At 39.9% G+C, this 16725-nt stretch overlaps 1 protein-coding gene across 4 annotated transcripts in view; it reads left to right on the forward strand.

The window, feature by feature from the left end:
• The window catches only part of SOX5 (SRY-box transcription factor 5), a 649313-nt gene that overhangs the window by 187838 nt on the left and 444750 nt on the right, over positions 1-16725 (forward strand). For 3 of the 4 annotated variants that reach the window (XM_069806597.1, XM_069806598.1, XM_069806599.1), the window contains exon 3: positions 5258-5320. The exons of the other annotated variant lie outside the window; for it this stretch is intronic. The gene's annotated coding sequence lies outside the window, so the exon portion shown is untranslated. The remainder of the gene's footprint in view (positions 1-5257; positions 5321-16725) is intronic. 4 annotated transcript variants of the gene reach the window in all.

Below are 16725 nucleotides of genomic sequence, written 5' to 3' on the forward strand. Positions count from 1 at the left end.
AAGTAAATAATCTCCAAGAGTTCATGTATAAAATGTCACTGTACCTTATCACTGATTGTGTGATTTTGGGGGGTTTGAAGTATGCCTGACAACAGCACTTCCAGAATCTACTGCGTCTTAAAATATCTGTCATGGTTGCATGGACTATTTCATGTGCAAGACTTGAGGGTAAATATTTTGGAGGCTGTGTCCCTGTGGCTTTATCATAAAAGAGGAGGGGGTTGGGACTTCTGACCACAGAGAGGAAGGGTCAGCTGCCCTCTTCATGTTCCACAATGCACCCAATTGGCAGCACCAACACCAAGTTAAATGGTTTAGTGTAAGCTCAGGGATCTCTATGCTACATTGAAATAATTTCTCAGTTATACAGAATATATATCACTGGTGATGCAGCCAAAATTACTGCTATAGATGCTTCAGGATCAATACTAGAGGTAAGACTGAATACTCTATCAAATGATTTTGGGAGGCAAAATAAATCTTAACGTTGCTGCTTCAGAAGGGTAGAATTGTCGAGATATTTAACTCTGCCATGCATCTTATCACCTCTCCATTGAAAGCAACAACAAAAGTCCTAACTGATTTCAGTACTGCAGGATCAAGCTCCAGGTGTTGCAGGGCACTTGCATGCTCAATGCAAAGACCTTTGGGTTCTTTGAACTGGGGAAAAATCTTTAATTTAGATTATATATAATCATTTTTTATTAGAGCTTTAACTTGGTTAAGTATAATCAGGTAGCTATTGTATAATTTAAATGGCCGGTGATTGTTATTTGATAATAACAACTTACATTTATATAGTGCTGTATATCCCAAAGGGATCCCAGAGGACTTTAAAGACTCAACAATAAAATACACAACAAAGTAAACATTAATTACAATTACACCATTGCTAGAAAATATGAGGATATTAAAAATCTGGCAGTCCGTGGCTTGCTTCTGCTCTCATTTGAATTCATTAGCCAAGCTCACCCAGAGTGCAAATGGATTATTAGTGGTTCTGCCATATCTGATTTAAGAAATTTTCTGTATAAGTATTACAGTGAGAGCAGGGGAGGGTAGAAAAGTGTATGAATACCCTTCTGAGGTTGCCTACAAAATCAGCTCTACTCATGCCAGGTCACTTAAGTGGGATGTTATTTTTCAACTCTGAGCCACTTGAATTAATCCCTCTCTTGTTTGGGTGGTGGTTGTACTGTGTTTAGGCTCTGTGAGGCTGGTTCCTTGTTAGACGGGAGGAGGCTAAACAGGTTGTCTTTCAAATGCCACATGCCTACAACATCAGAGTGGGAGGTCATATAGTGCTTTGTACAGCCTGTTTTTTGGGTTTTTTTCATACATAAGCCTTGAAATAGTTTAAACTTCAGCCCTGTTATTGTCATTCTTGGGTTATCAGTGTTAACACCTCACTGAGGTGAACAGAGCAGTTTATACCTCTTGAGCTGCTCTTGCAGGCTTTTGTAGGTTCAGGTTCAAATTTCTTCACCAAAAGGGCTGACTGGAACAGGTTGCCCAGGGAAAAGGTTTAGTCACCATCCCTGGAGGTATTTAAAAGACATATAGACATGGGGGACATGGTTTAGTGGTAGACTTGGTGGTGTTAGATCATTGAGTCCAACCATTAACCAATACGGTTTTTTTCCAACCTAAATGATTCTGTGATTCTAAGTGTCTAGCTTTGTACTTTCTTTCCTTAAATGCATATTGTCAATGCTGAAGAACAAGATGAAAGCTTGAGGCATGTTAATGTGTTCTGCTGTAGCATCTCAGATAACAGTACCCTGAAACTGCAGGTGGGAACTGGAAAATCCACTGCAGCAGGCACTTCATGGACAAGTTGCATGAAGGCCGTCCCTGCCTTTGAGAGGTTGCTATTTAGGACTTGAAAAACCAGAAAAATGAGAATCCCAGAACTGTTTGGGAGGGGAATCGCTGAAGTGATGGGACTACTTTCAGAGTAAAGTCTTGCTGACCACAAAAATAGAGCCGGGAAGCTGGATGCTTTTTTTGGATGGTTAGTATAGGTGGCTTGCTTTGTGTCATTTCTTTTCTAATGCACAATGAAGTTTAGCCTAATTCTGAAAGATTTCCAGAGCCCCCTGAAATCCTCTTGAATTACAGAGTTTTTTCAACTGTTGAGACAAGTTGTTTGTTTGTACCTGAAGATAAAGATATACTGCTATTGAACATAAAATTGGGGATGTCCAAGTGGGTATGTAAATTACTTTTTTTTTTACTGGTTTGCAAGAGTTCTTGCCCATCGAGAAGGCTTTCAGTTTCTGAAAATATTAATTTTCCCTTTTTTGTCCACAACATATGAAAACACTTTACTTAAAATAATTTTTTCTTAAAACCATATTTTTTTCTCAGTCTCAGAGCTTTTCTTTAGTTTCTAACACTCTTAATCATTGTGTGAAAGTTGTTTCCCGATACTGTCTTGTTTTTCAGATTTGTAATGAAGCATGAGGGATTTTTACATTTTGTGGTGAAAGCTTTGCATGGGTCTTACTGTAAACCTTTCACAATGTCTTTAATTTGTTTATTTTTGGGAGACGGAAGAAAGGGAAATGGTGACTTACAGACAAGTTTTCTGCTCCATTTCCTCTATACAGCAGATAAGTACAAATGCTGCTATGCCCAAGACACTAAACTCTAATTTTCGATTATAGGTACATGCACTGGTGGTCTATTTACTAACCTGTGATCTGCAATAAATTTGTTGTACTATAGTTAAGAACCTAATCTCTGAGTAAAGGTGAGCAAATATGCTCAAATAAATACCCAGGTGAAACCTTCTGAAGTTCCCTTCTGTAGTGTTTTGGATTATACCTTTCTGATCCCACTACAGCTGAGCACTGGGAATCAAAACACATGTAACTCCCAGGGAAGTGCTATAAAAATGTTGTTTCTTTCTGAAACTGTATTTAAGTGTAGGTTGACATAATAATAATGGCACTCGTGATCATTAGGCCTTTGAATAGGACCCAAGTCTTTTCACTCATCAATGATACACAAACTAGTAGAGTAATGCTAAGTTGAACAGTGTTTTGTGTGTCATGCTATGTTCGACACAACCCTGTTATAAATGCTTATATATGAAATACAATTGCACCTTCTGTATGGGAAGGTGTAGCTTTCTGCTTACTGCTCCACAGCATTGTAGAAATCTCCCTCTTGCTCTGGTTAAAGTTGCCATACATTTTGAAAAGTCTGGATAGATCCTATTAGAAAAGAATCCAGCCGAGGACATTATCTTCTCTGAAAGGAAATTGGTATTCTCCCTTAAAAAGACTTTCTGAAATTATTTTATCTTTTATTAACTTACTTAAAAGAAAAAACTTTAAACCTGCATTTTTTTTAATGGTCTGATTATTAGTTGGAATTTAGGGACTGAACTTGTAATTACTAATCAAAGTCTACCTCTGGGAGCAGGAACTAGATAGAACCTTGTTTCACTTGTTTAAACATAAATCTCCTCAATTTGAGGTTAAATAGAATTCCCTGGGTTACTAGTAGTAGCCTTCTCTTTTCAGTGCCTGTAGGCCATCTACTAAAAAGTGAAAAAAAAGAGTGCATATGTGGGTGACAGAGATGTCACAGAATGTGACTAGCTTTGTTGCAGGTGCCAGTAGAAATGGGTGGATTTTGTGGACTAAATGTGGAAATGAAAGGCTGGATGGAATAATTTTTTTATTTGTAATAAAACCAGATAATGTTCAAGTAATTTGAAATCCCAGTGGTAAAGACTTAGGTACAATGTGATAACTGCAGTGATTTTAGAAGGAAGTAAGTAAACAAAAGGTAAGAAATATTAGCTCGAGTCAGAGCTTTAATTTTTATTAAGGTTTGTGGGTTTAGAACAGAGGCAGAATACACATGACAAAGAATGGCAATGCATTAGTGAAAGTAAGTGTCTGAAAGATATTAGCCTGTGTTTGTGGGAGCATGAAACTGTTGAAAAGAAACTGCTACTTTCACACTGGCATATACAAACCTCACGATGACCCTAGCAATGAAGTGTAGAGAAAGTCTCCATTGTTCGTCCAAGAAAAATAGCACATGTCTCATAGTATAAATGGCTCTGGGTTTAGTTTTTGTAGTGTTTGGTATCAGTCTGTAAGACTCAGAGAGATGATCTAAATGAAAACATGAAACTCCACGGATTTTCTTATGAAAACTTTTTTCAAACTTTTTACATAGCGCCATTAAAATATTGAAGAATGTGTTGAAACTAATCTCAAGAGTGGGAAATAATTGGGTATTACTGCAAATTCTATAAAGCATCTCCTTTGTATGTTTATAGTGTACAGAAAATATAAATAATAGCTGATTAGTAGTCTTGACTTAAAGCTCTCTGTTTCCTCCCCATATTGGATAAATCTCCTACTGATGGATCAATCATTTAATCAATCTACTAACGTGGCCTTCAGCACTATGGTATCTGAGTGCCTCCCAGTGTTGGAACGCTCAATAATGCTTGGTTTTTCTCCAGTTACTTTGCACTCCCTAATTTGATTTTGTTCTTAGTTACACTGATGTAAATCTAAATCTACTCCATTGATTTTGATGGAGCAAGCCAGCATTTGAGCCTGAAGAGCAGAATCTAACCCTCCTCTTGCAATTCCCCAGCTATTCTTAAGTTGTATTAATAATATTTCTTGGAGTTATTAATCTGCTCTCTCATTTATTCTCCCTGTTCCTGCTGCATCTTTCTTTCTTCTGCCGCTTTGGGTATAATCCAAAGTCCACTGAAATTGTTGTCAGTCTTTCTATTGATTTCAGCTGACTGTGGCTCAGTTTTCCACTTGCCTCTCTCTCCCCTTTTTTCACCCTCTGCAGACCCTGAAGGTTCCCGTGTGAGTTTGTGTCCATCTGAGTAGAGGCTTCTAATTAATTAAAGTTACAGGTATTCTCACAGTTCTGTGAATAAGCACCTTGCTGTACTGGGATCCTAATCCCCATCTTTTCCTTAATACCCATTGCTTCCCTCAGTTTAGTTTTCCTTTAACGAGATCCCCGTCTCCTCCTCATGCTGCAGGTCTTGCTCTCGGGTTCAGCATCTTGTATTTTAGGGAGAGCTTTGCTAAGGGCCTGACCTGAGCTCTGTGGAAAAATGAGGGAAGAAACCCCACTTATTTCCTTGAGAATTTTGCTCAGCATAAAATGTTGTAGTGAATACAAAAAAGCTTTTGGATGAGAGAGTTGTGGCTCTTCCTTTGATATTTTTTTTTCTTTTCTTTCCCCTCCCTGCCTTCAGTGTTGAAAGCAGAAGAAAATAAAAAGAAGAGGAGTTGAGAATTTGAGCTGGGAGACTTGGCAGGTAAGAGGTGTGTTTTCTTACTTGCTGGCGAGGCGTTTCTAGAAGTGCTGATGTGACTTGGCAGTGGGTTGGCTCAGCTCTGGGAGACGAGGCTGGCCCAGGACCTGCACAGTCAGGTTGAGTTCCCTGTTCCTTCACAGTCTTTCTGCGTAACCGAGGGCAAATGCTTCACTTTGCTGGTTCCTCGCCTGTGACAGGCAGAACTGCTTCCCTGCCATGGGAGGGTGGCTTGAGGAGAAATGCAATAAAGGCTGGGAAATAATGAGCCGGTGTAATAGGTGGCAGCACGTGTGAGCTACTTGGACAAAGTTGCCCAGTTTGAGGGTGACAACTGTGTTGTGTGGACAGCTGGGCTGGTGTTTGCATTATTTCAAGAAATGTTTTACTAAGGTACTTGTGTGATATCTGTAACTTCACTGTGTTCTCTTCTTTGAAGACTCATTTGATTACTTTAGTCTCATTTCCTGTTCTACATGTTTTTTAAATGGGGTGGAGGTGAAATATAACATAATCAAGATGCAACTCTTGCTTTCATGTAAAAACTGTGCACAATAACAACTTTAGAAAGCCAAGCACTCATTGGAGAACAGTTCGCAAAGACACTTCCTAAGGTCTTACTTGAGGCACATCTGAGGACAAAAGGCTTTTCTTGGGGACAAAAGCCATAGCCAGGCTGCCAGACTTCAAAACTTCCTCTGAAGCTTGAAGCACAGGAGTTTTTTTCAGAGGAGGAGCTGAAAAGAAAAGTGTAATATGCCTTAACCTTGTTCTTGGAAAAAGTTGTACCGTTTCCAAAAAGCTCAGCCTGAGGCAGTCATGCATCATAGATAAATCAGCCAAAATGGCAAAACATTGGTGGGGTATGAACAACTGCAGGTAGTTGTTTAATTGCTTGTGTCAAGTAACCTTAATAACAGATGTTGCTACTGATCCAGCCAATTATATAAATTGTCCTGCAGTCTCTCCTGGGTTCTTACTGAGGCAAAGCTATTGATATGTAAGATGTGTCTGAGTGAGACAGCACTACTTGGCCCTATGACTCTGTCTTAAAAGATAGAGCTTACCCAAACAGGGTGTGACTGACGTATTTCTGCTTCTCTGCCTTTTTCTTCATAGCACACTGTAGCAAGAATCCTTGATTTTACTCCCCCTCTTACAAATTTGTGAGAATAAATTTAAATTTTAATATTTGGAGATCCAGAAGATGTAAATAACATCAAAATAAGTATTGCCTGTTTGAAATTCCCTGCTGGGTCCACCTGTTGCACTTTGCCTGATGTAGGGATAATAAGCTGTGTGGGATGGTGAGTGCCTCCCTTACTCATCCGTACAGCCCTGAGCATAGCAGTGTTGTGCTGCTTTTTGGAGGGGGCTTCTAGCAACACATCACATGAGAAATACCCAACTCCTGTGACTGAGAGTTTGCAGGCATGTCGAGCAAGCTTGGCTCAAACTCAGAGGTCAGAAGAAGTTCGTGGCTGATAAGAGAATAAATAATTTTCTAATCTGAAATAATTTGGTCCTTAGCATTTATGAGAAGACTCATCAATACAAACTAACTGGCAGCATTGTAAAAAAAGATTTCTAGTTGCAAAGCTTTTGGTCTCAGAGTGAAGTATTTGTGTTTTCACTATGTCACTAATAGACCTCTAATAAGCTGTACATGAAGATGATTAGGGATATGTTGTTTGGTTTGGAAGAATTTATCTTCTGGGTTTGGATGTTTGGTGGTTTTGTTTTGTTTTGTTTTTTAAATTTGCAAGTGCTTTCTTGGTTTCTTGAAATTTTCAAAACCATATATTGGCATCTGTTTTTTGCTGTGAAGTTACATCATCTCCGCGCAAACCAGTGTAATGCATCAGGCTGGCTCCCTATGTGTGCTGGGTCATATGTTTAGTATTAAAGCTCAGTTTCTGTGCTTTTTCATAACAGTTCAGTTGTCTGCTAGGAACTGGTAGTTAAAGTATGGCAGACTTCAGATAATTCTTCAGGCTCAGCCTCTGTTTCCACTGCCTTTGATCAGGATACATTCAACTCTCAAATATTTATAATTATTTTTTCACATGCGCCTTTTGATTTTCATCATTGTGCCCTTCCACACAATAGGAATAGTGAGTGATTTCTTATTATAGTTCCTTGGCATATAAACATTATGTTACTATAAACTGATCAAATTTGGACTGTAAATGCAAGAAAGAATAGAAAGAGATGGATCCTACAACAAAGAGTTTGCAGTTAAAGTGGTAACAAGTGACACGGAAAAGGTGGCGAAGACAACTGTCAAAATACAGCATGTTCATGGATATACAAATACACGTATAGACATATATATCCTTGTTTATCCCTGCAGTTTAATTTAACATCATATTAAAAAAAACCAAAAAAACAAAAAACCAAAAAACCCCCAAAAACCAACAGTAGAAAGATTAATCTATAAAAAGATTTGAACCATGTGGCAGAACTTGTCTTACTGATGAAAATGAAAAGCAGCCAGAGATTGAAAGAGGGGGGGATGTTGGTATTTTTTCTGGATAGGTTGTTTTAAAGTCATTAAAAACAAATTATTCAACCTTTTCCCAAATAAAGTATAAATTTTTATGACTTTTCCCTCTATATGATTTTGATGAGAAAGTGGGTGTTGGTACAGTTGCAGAAACTTCCTCCACACAGATGTGGTAAAGCACATTAAATCTGTAGTCTGCAATTTGTACACCCATTGTAGGCTGAAGAGTAGCTCTATGAAACAATGAAAAGGAGTTTGTCTGAGGTTGTATGCTTGCCTCAGATTTTGGTTCTAGTTTGGTAAATAATATAAATGTTCTCAGGTAAATTCTCATTATAATCCCATTTTCTGTTGCAGATATGGTTTTGGTCAACCTGAGAATTTGAGTATGTGTGGTGACAGTGGGAAGTGGGTTGGAAGGAATTGCTGTTACTGTATTACTTCCCCTCCAAAAAGGTCTCAAAATGAAACCAACTGCTAAATTGGTAATCTGCAAGCTCACAGTATTTGCATGCATTTCTGTGTGGCTGTGAGAGGGAGGAAGCCCCTGTTCTTGCACACATTTGTTTTCTGTGTCATCCTGAACTTTGAGATCTGAATCTTTTATTCGTGTGGTTGGCTTTAGTTTTGGTTTGTTTTGTACTAGATTTTGTAAAAATCCATGACTGAGGCTTGTTTGCAAGAGTGGCTTATGAGTGGGTACCTCTGTGTGATTGATTGTTACACCCACCAGGTCTAAAGAGTATCATATTTATGTCAAAGGAGCAAGTCCAAATTGTATTGTGATGTTTTATTGGAGTGCTCATATGTGAGGGTGCTTACTGTTACGTCTTTGTGGATTTCAGCTGCAGGAGCTGTTGCCCAAAAAGGAATTAGGATGATTTTATAGCATATGAAGAGACTTAGGATACGGTTCGTTCTTGTCCCTTTGTTTTTGCACCCAGCAGTTGCTCAGGTAACTGAGAATCAGTGGATGACTATTCCCAGATGACACAAGTTAAAATCATGCACACCCTCCACTGATACATCCATGAAAATGGGACCAAATGGGAAGTAACCGAAGCAGCTGAGTGCACCAGAAAACATGCATGAAATGTCCTTTCATGTGTCCTGTTCTGACAAGCAGAAACTATTAGTTTCTGTCTCTCTTTTTTAAAAAAAAGTTTCAATGCAACCAAGACCGGGTTCTTTGAAGTAATCTTGATGGGTTTGGGGATCACATTAGTAGGATCGGTGGTGATCTCTTGCCTAAATATCATGAGCAATGAAAATCATGTGGCTCTAAGAAACAGCAGAGTAGATGACTGATGAAATGTGACCTCTTCCTAAAAGCAGTGTTGCTAGGGCAGCTGAGATGAGATTGGGAGAAGGTGGCACTACAGTCTTGGAGAAATGTCATAAACCTAGAAATGCCTTGGATCAATCTGCTTGTGATCTGAAATTATAATCCAGTGTCTTATACACTTGTTTGTGACTTCCTCTGTGAGCAAATTTTGTGTGTGCATGGCTGGATTCTTTTTACTACTTCAGTTTACAACAGAACGCTTATGGTCATTTTTCTGCTAATGATTTTTCTTGCTCTTTAGAAATGTTTTTAAAAAAACCAAAAAATTCCCACAATTTAAAAGCATTGCTAAGTTGCCCCTGAAGATAAGTGATTCCTCTGCCTTCCTCCTATAAACCCCAACTTGTTCATATGTCCCCTGCACATGAGTACACTGTGTTAGGTGCGTGATTTTTCTTTCTGAAAACTGGATAATGGGAGTAAGTGAATCGGTAGCTAAAAGTTCAAGTATTTCATTCATGCTTCCCTGTGGGAAGTCCTGTCACTGTTTCCAGTGCCGGACTGCGGGATCTAACCAGCCCTGGTGTATGTAGCAGGGCAAGCTGAAGGGCAGGGTTTCTGAAAAGCTTTGCCTTTCTTTGGCTTTGAGGCTTATGTGTGGGTGTTAAATTCTTGTTCATTTCTTTCTGAAAGGGGAAATGCTCTTTATTTAGGAAAAAAAATTAGTCAAGAGCTTTATCTGGCTTTACTGCCTTCTGTGCATGTTTAATGATGTTGCTTTCCACTGGGAGGTGTTGGTCCAGCTTACCTGGAAGCAGTGTACATCTGGACTGTTTTTCAGAGGTGATGAGTAGGTCTCCTTCTGAAGCTGACGTGATGGTATGGGCACCTCAGAACCTGTGAAGATAAGCTAGTGAATGTTTTTCTTAAGTGTCATTTAAAAGTTAGTTAAAATTCTAACAAATATCAGCTCTATGGAGCTGTTAAGCTTCTCTGAAAAACAGGGTCAATGCAGTGGACAAAACCTCTTTCTCTCTTTGGCCAATATCACGATCATTTACAAAACTTCAGGAAGCTTTTGTCTCCTCTTCTGCTTCTAGTCAGATACCTGTTCAACAAAGGAAAGGGATCACCTCATTCAGCAAATTGAGTTCTGAAGTGTAAGTAGCATTTATGGTGTTTGCTCACCTGAAAAAAATCATAGTTTTTCATTTCTAGAGTTTTAATCACTTTAAAGAAAAAGATGTTAAACACGGATTAATTTAATCATGTGAATAAGTAAGCATATATAAGTATACAATGATTTAATCAAGCAAATTAACTTGCTTAATGTCAGGATGTGAGAATGTAGATGCATGTGCTTTTCACATGAAAGGCTTGGTGGTGATGGAAAGGAGTGACCAAACCAAGGCGGACCCCTTGTTCCCACAGGGCAGGTAAGACCCATGCCCAGGGCTTGTAGCTGCAGTCACAGGTGCAGGTGTAGGTTTGCTCCGTGGCTCCTGCGGAAGGAGGACTTCAGGTTTCAGTGCCTACGCTTTGTGGATCAAAGTGCGTTTTGACTGTGGCTTCCTCTGAGAGGAAACAAGATCTACCAGAGTTATCTGGATGATTTGTGTTGGTTATCTGCCACAAACTCACCACAGAGTAGCTCACAGTTGTTATACCATTTCCTGATATGGCACAGGGAACATCCAAGGTTGGGCGCGAGAGAAAGAACGGAGAAATGTTGGGCAAGAGCTTACAAAATCACTTTCCGCTGGGAGACTTGGTATCAAGTGAAACATCAGAATTAGTTGTTGCTGCCGCTGCTGTTGTAAGGACGATTATAAGCTTGCCGGTTTAAGTCTGACCCATCATCCTGAAATGCTGTTGCCAGTTACCATTAGGAAGCCAAGTGTTGCTAACATACTCAAATGCACAGCAGAGTTCTGGCTCTTAAGTATCTGGACAAACTCCCAATATTAGGAACAGGAGTCAAATGGCCATCCTTTCTCCTGTGCTAACACACACCCTGCCATTAACAGTCTGAAGGCAATTTTAATAAAATACATAGCCCTGCTGAGCTGGTCTCAGAAAATAAATAAGCGGTGTAGAAAAGAAGCTTTTGTTTAAAAGTAATTATTTAAACTGTGCATTACAGGTAATTTTCCTTTACCAGTAAAGCAAATGCTATCAGAATTTCAATAATAGCTTTGTGTTACTTATCTAGATAACATGATATTGTCATTTCCAGGAGCTTAAAATGCTGTTTTATTTTCATTTGTGTCAAATATAAGGGTAAATGAGACCTGAATATATATAAAAAAACCCCATGGGTTTTGTATCATTTTCTGAGAGCAGTATTTTGTTTTCCAACCTTTTAAAGTAAAACAACAATCTAATGATAGCTTCGTAAAGTGTGGACTTAAAACAGTAGGGTGAGGAGCGTCTTCCTATTTTCTGTTTTGTGTAAACATGCTGCATTTCACAGTTGACAGAAAACACCATTCTTTGAAGAGGTTTGTCAATAATAACTGTAACAGTGTGGTAATTTTGTAATGTACATGCAGATGTAGCCAAACACTAAGTGCTGCAACCCATATATAGCTCAGAAAAAGCAGAGGTGTCATTTTTTTACCCGAGATTTTTCACTTTCAAAAATTAAATTAAAAACTTAGCCTCTCTGTTTCTTCCTCTCAGCATTATTTCTAGAGTGTAAACCTCTGTAATGGTCACAAAATAGTTTCTTATGAGACAAAGCAGCTGAAGGAGCGAAGCAACTTTTTTTTTCCTTGAAGTAACCTTTCTGTATTGGGTCTTTAACTAAGAGGATGGACATTTTGTTTCAATGAAAACTTTTTTTATTATTATAATTCCTATTTTGGATATTTATATACTTTCTGTGTCAGTTATGGATGAGGAAGGGTTGCTGCTTTGAGAGTTGACAGCCTGAAGCCCTGATTGTGCAGCTGAGCCCATGGGGGGTTGTCCCCTGTGATGCTTGGCTGCAGCCTCCGTTTCTAGCTGAGAGCCCCACGGCATGCTTTGGCTGCAAGGAGGTAAGGCAGGAGAGGCACAAGTGCATTAAGGGCAGTTTTCAACCCAAATTGAGGCCTAAATTCTGTCTAAGCCCTGACCTAGTGTTTTCTTACTGGATGTCTTTAGGCCTTTAGAGGTGCTTAGCCAGTTGAAAGTGGAGGCCCAGGGATTAGGTGGATTTTTAGATCATTTACACCTAGCCGTAGGCTGTTTGCGCCGGAGTTTCCAATTACCCAAAATGGAGAAAATAGCATTTGCCTACTTCAGAGAAGATTTGTGAGGATCAATGTGTTTGAGATTGTGACAGTAGGATATATCTGTAACTTACATAGGTAATAGATCAACTTAAATACTTTTAATAAAAGTGGGCACAATAATTCATTGCTCTGTCACAGGAATATTGTGACGCTTAGTGTTTGTGATCTATGTGAAAGAGGTTGAGATCTTTTGATTAAAAAGTGATATTGATATAACTGTGTGAATTACGATCACGCCTGCTTCCATGCTGAATTTACTTCTTGACCTAGCCAGGCTGGAGTTTTAATCTGCAGCAAGCGAAAATTGTTGCCCCCCCCCCCCCCCCCGGAAAGTTTCACCTGTCTCAAGCCGTGCTGACCCTCTCAGCTTTCTCCCATTTCTGCTGTTTGGGGAGAAGGATGGTGCCAAGGCAGAGGGCAGAGCAGGCAGCCAATGCCAGGCGGGGATCTTGCTGCCGAAGAGCCTGGCCGATAGCAAGGTAGTGCTGCGACTTGGAGCTGGCAGGCAGAAATCAAAATGCCACCCCTTGGCTGTGGAAAGAGCTAAAGATTTGTCTCCAGCAAGTGGCAGGTGCCAAGGTACTGTCGCCCGTTTTCTAATTTTAGCGGGAAGGCTGGCAGGGATCTTACCTAGACAGACAAGCGTTGTTTCTGCCCGGGCCGATCTGCTGCCGTGGGTCCTGTTCCAAATTGCTCGGCTCAGTGCCTCCCTGACTTTCGGGAGGTGGTGTGCCGGCAGGAGGGAGAGGGGAAACCCCTACCCTTTTCTCAGAAGGCTTGTGAAACTTCTGAGCCTGCTTCAAGACAGTAAAACTCATACCTTACACTAGCTGTCTGAAAAGAAGTATTTGTGGGAATGTTATTAGTAACACAGCGATTGATTTACGAAGCCAGTTTGAAGTGCCTGCGGCAGTCCGTATGGTTGCATGCGTATGAGAAGCTCCTGTGTGTCCTCTTGCCTGGTGACTTGGGTGTGGTTCCAGTACAGAAGCAGAAGTGGCTAGGGGAGTCCACCAAAGGGGAAAGAGAGTGGGTCTTCCCCCTTCCACAGTGACTGGGGCTTGTGTGATCATTACACAGCATTTTCTGTCAAATTGCTCTGGTTTTGACTTGATTTTTGAAAGTGTCTAGGGAAAGGTATGAAGGAGTCGTTGACTCCCAAGTCACCCTCACAGCTTGGAGGCTGTGCGATGCATCCACCCCTCTGTCTCTAGCAAAGTGGTGTGATATTCATGGCGTCACCAGAAACTTCTACAGCAGGGAGCTGCCTGGCTGTTTCCGGGATGGGCTTTATTGGCACTCTAACTAGCCATTTCAATGGTCTCAGAGCCCTTTAGAAAGGTAAGTATAGTTCAATATACCTATTTTGCCCTTGGAGAACTCGAGGCATGAGGGAGAGACTGCAGTAGGTTTCAGCAGCAGAGCCAGAGGTCACTTGAAGTTCCCTTCTGGTGTGTGGCTTGGTGCTGGACTTGCCCGCACCTACTGCTGGAAGAAAGGGGCAGCCCTGCTCCACCAGCCCTCTGCCCCAGCCATGCACTCCCACAGCTCCCCTTCGCCCAGCACTGAGCTCTTCTGCCCAACCGCAAAGGTAAGCTGGCAGGAAAGTGACTTTGGGAAATGGTGAAGCACTTTCTGCTGGTTTAGCTCACTGAACTGGTTCCTTGTGGGCTCAGACAAATGCCAACAAGGCACTGTTTTTGTGTAGTCTTAAACAGCAAACACTGAGTGATCTGTCACATTTTGAACATATCTGTAAGGAAGCTGCAGCTAACAGTGTAGCTGTACTTTTCTTCAAATAGCCCCTATTCAGATACAGTCTTAAATTGAAGAGAGCCTATTGGCATATGTTATTACTGTACTATTAACACTAGTTTTTATTAATGTGTTTTTTTCATTCTTGTAATGATGACATGACCAGTATTTAGCTATTCTGGGCATTATGTAAATAATAATTGGGAGTGTTCTATTGTCAAGTGTGGCTGGAGATGGACAATACAGAAGAGTTGATATTTATCACATATTTCAAAGGTCATTTTCACCATCTCCACTAAAAGCTATGCTTGCTCCAAGCACATCTTGCTTGATGGTGGATAAGTTCTGCCATTTTGAGAGGGGTAGTTTTTATTTATAATTGTGAATGTGTTTAGCCACATGAGGCTGTCAATCAGTGAGATGAAAGCCCGGTAGGATTATTTCTGTAAGTGGCCAATTTCCCCCACCCTTTCCCTCCAAATCAAGGACAGATGAAAGGTCATGATTAAACCAGTGATTCCCACCCCTCCCGCCTCCCCCCGCCCCTAAATTGTAAGTAACAGTTTGCAACTGTTTTTTACCAAGATGTCAAAACTGTGTTTCATCTTGGGGAAAGAGGGGAGGAAGAAAATTATAAGTTCTTGAAAATGTTGGCAATTTTCCAAATGGTTGTGTTGAAATTTATTTTAATTATTGTACTTGTGTCAGTTCCTAGCAGGGGTAAAAGGGGGGAAAATAATTCAGTATTATGCAGCTATGGATTAAACAATTAATGGTGAGCCTCTGTATCCTATTAGTATATTTGAATTCATTATTTCAACAAATTGTTTTATGAGTCAGTGACTAGTGGATTTAACCATTTATTTTGTAGTCAAAACAGAACAGAAGAATAATTGCCTTGCTGAAGCACACCTTTATGTGTATGAATCTATCCAAGGAATTAACCCGAGACAGTCAAATAATGCAGAATGTCATTAGGAAGTTACTTTGTCCAAGAGTTTGGTTTTCTTATGTGCATTCAAGGAACTTGCTGTCTGGGTGGGTTTTGGCAGCTGTCTGGTGATCATTGCAACAGCTACCATCCCTAAAAGCATTGAGGACTTTGGCACAATCAGCATTTCCCTGGAAAATATCTCGGTTGGCATTGTATGTGGTGTTCTTTTCTTCAATACGTGCTAACCACTCACAAGTAAGAAATAACGCTTCTTGACTGATCGTGGCATGTAGATAATCGCCAAAGTAAATACTTCTGTGAGCAATCTGTGGGCTCAATTTTGTGTGTAAGACCTATTAACAATGACCAAGTAAAAAGACATTCTTAAGAAGTACCATAGCGCAAATTATCTAAGCATGTGAGGACGTCACTGGTGTTTCTCTTTGCAGTTCACATTAGGAGTACACTAAGACCCTCATGATACCCTCATGGAATTTGGGCCAGATGTATCTTCATAAATATTATTTATGTTAAATATTTTCTTCTCAAATTAGGCATGAAACCAAGATGCTGTCTTTTTATGTCATTAGGTAACACATTTATCTTGATAAAGAAGGTAAAATGGGTAATATTCTAATCTCAATAGATTTTGGTTTTCCATTTAGTGTTTTTTCTGCGATGCTACAATTTCCTTTTTGCCTTTAAGAATCCTATGCCTTTGTAATGTGTGATAAAATGTGTGTCATCTTCCACCGCCACAAGGGATGTGTAATCGGATACTTACTCTATCAGTGATGATGTGAGTGGTACAAGTAATACTGGGTGACTTCAGCCATCTTTGCACTACTACACAGTTAATCCACAAATCTGATAATGCACAGGGACCATGAATTGGGTAGAGTTGACTATTTAAAGGATGGACAGTGAAGTGAGTCATTTCTGGGTGTATTTTATAATTGCCAAAGTCCTCTTAAAGAAAGGTCCTGTGTTTGAAATGTATGTAGTTTTTATGATCCTTTTTTTTCCTTTTTCTTTTCATTCTCCTGTGCTGAGCTATTGTGTGTTTTAAATGTAAGTGAAGAGCTTCCCTTTTTTTTTCTTTCTTTTTTTTTATGTGAGCAGACAAGCAGAAGATGATGGTGCCACCCTCCTTACAAACTTTTAGGTTGGCTAAGAAAATTGACTATTGTTTTTGGTTGTGGTTTGGCTTTTTTAAGTATGCAAATACTTCTTTGGTAGTCAGTTTAAATTATAGGCAAGATGCTGAAGCAACCTCCTAAGTGTCGGTGGACCTGACAGTGTATTCTGCTGCACTTCTGCTGCATGCTGTTTTCTTACTTTCCACTTCTGGGTGAGTCACATAAATATCTAGTGCCAAGCTGTAGGACTAAGAGTGTAGCATGAGATAACTATTCTCAGGATTTCTCAAAAACATCAAGGGTGTTGATGTTGCATAGATGTGTTGCTGTGAGCTGTTTATCACTGGGTGCATTGCTGGGGAGGAGGGGTAGAAGCAGAGGTGTGGCCAAGGATGGTTATGAAGAAGGGTGCTCTCTCATTTTCTTCTCCTACTTTGGTAGCCTGGATTCACTAAAAATAAGGTGTTTCTTGGCTTAGTTCCTTTAAACTGGATTTATTAGTTGACCTCTT

Source organism: Haliaeetus albicilla, chromosome 19 (genome assembly GCF_947461875.1).
Source record: "Haliaeetus albicilla chromosome 19, bHalAlb1.1, whole genome shotgun sequence".
In the NCBI taxonomy this organism is placed as follows: Eukaryota; Metazoa; Chordata; class Aves; order Accipitriformes; family Accipitridae; genus Haliaeetus; species Haliaeetus albicilla.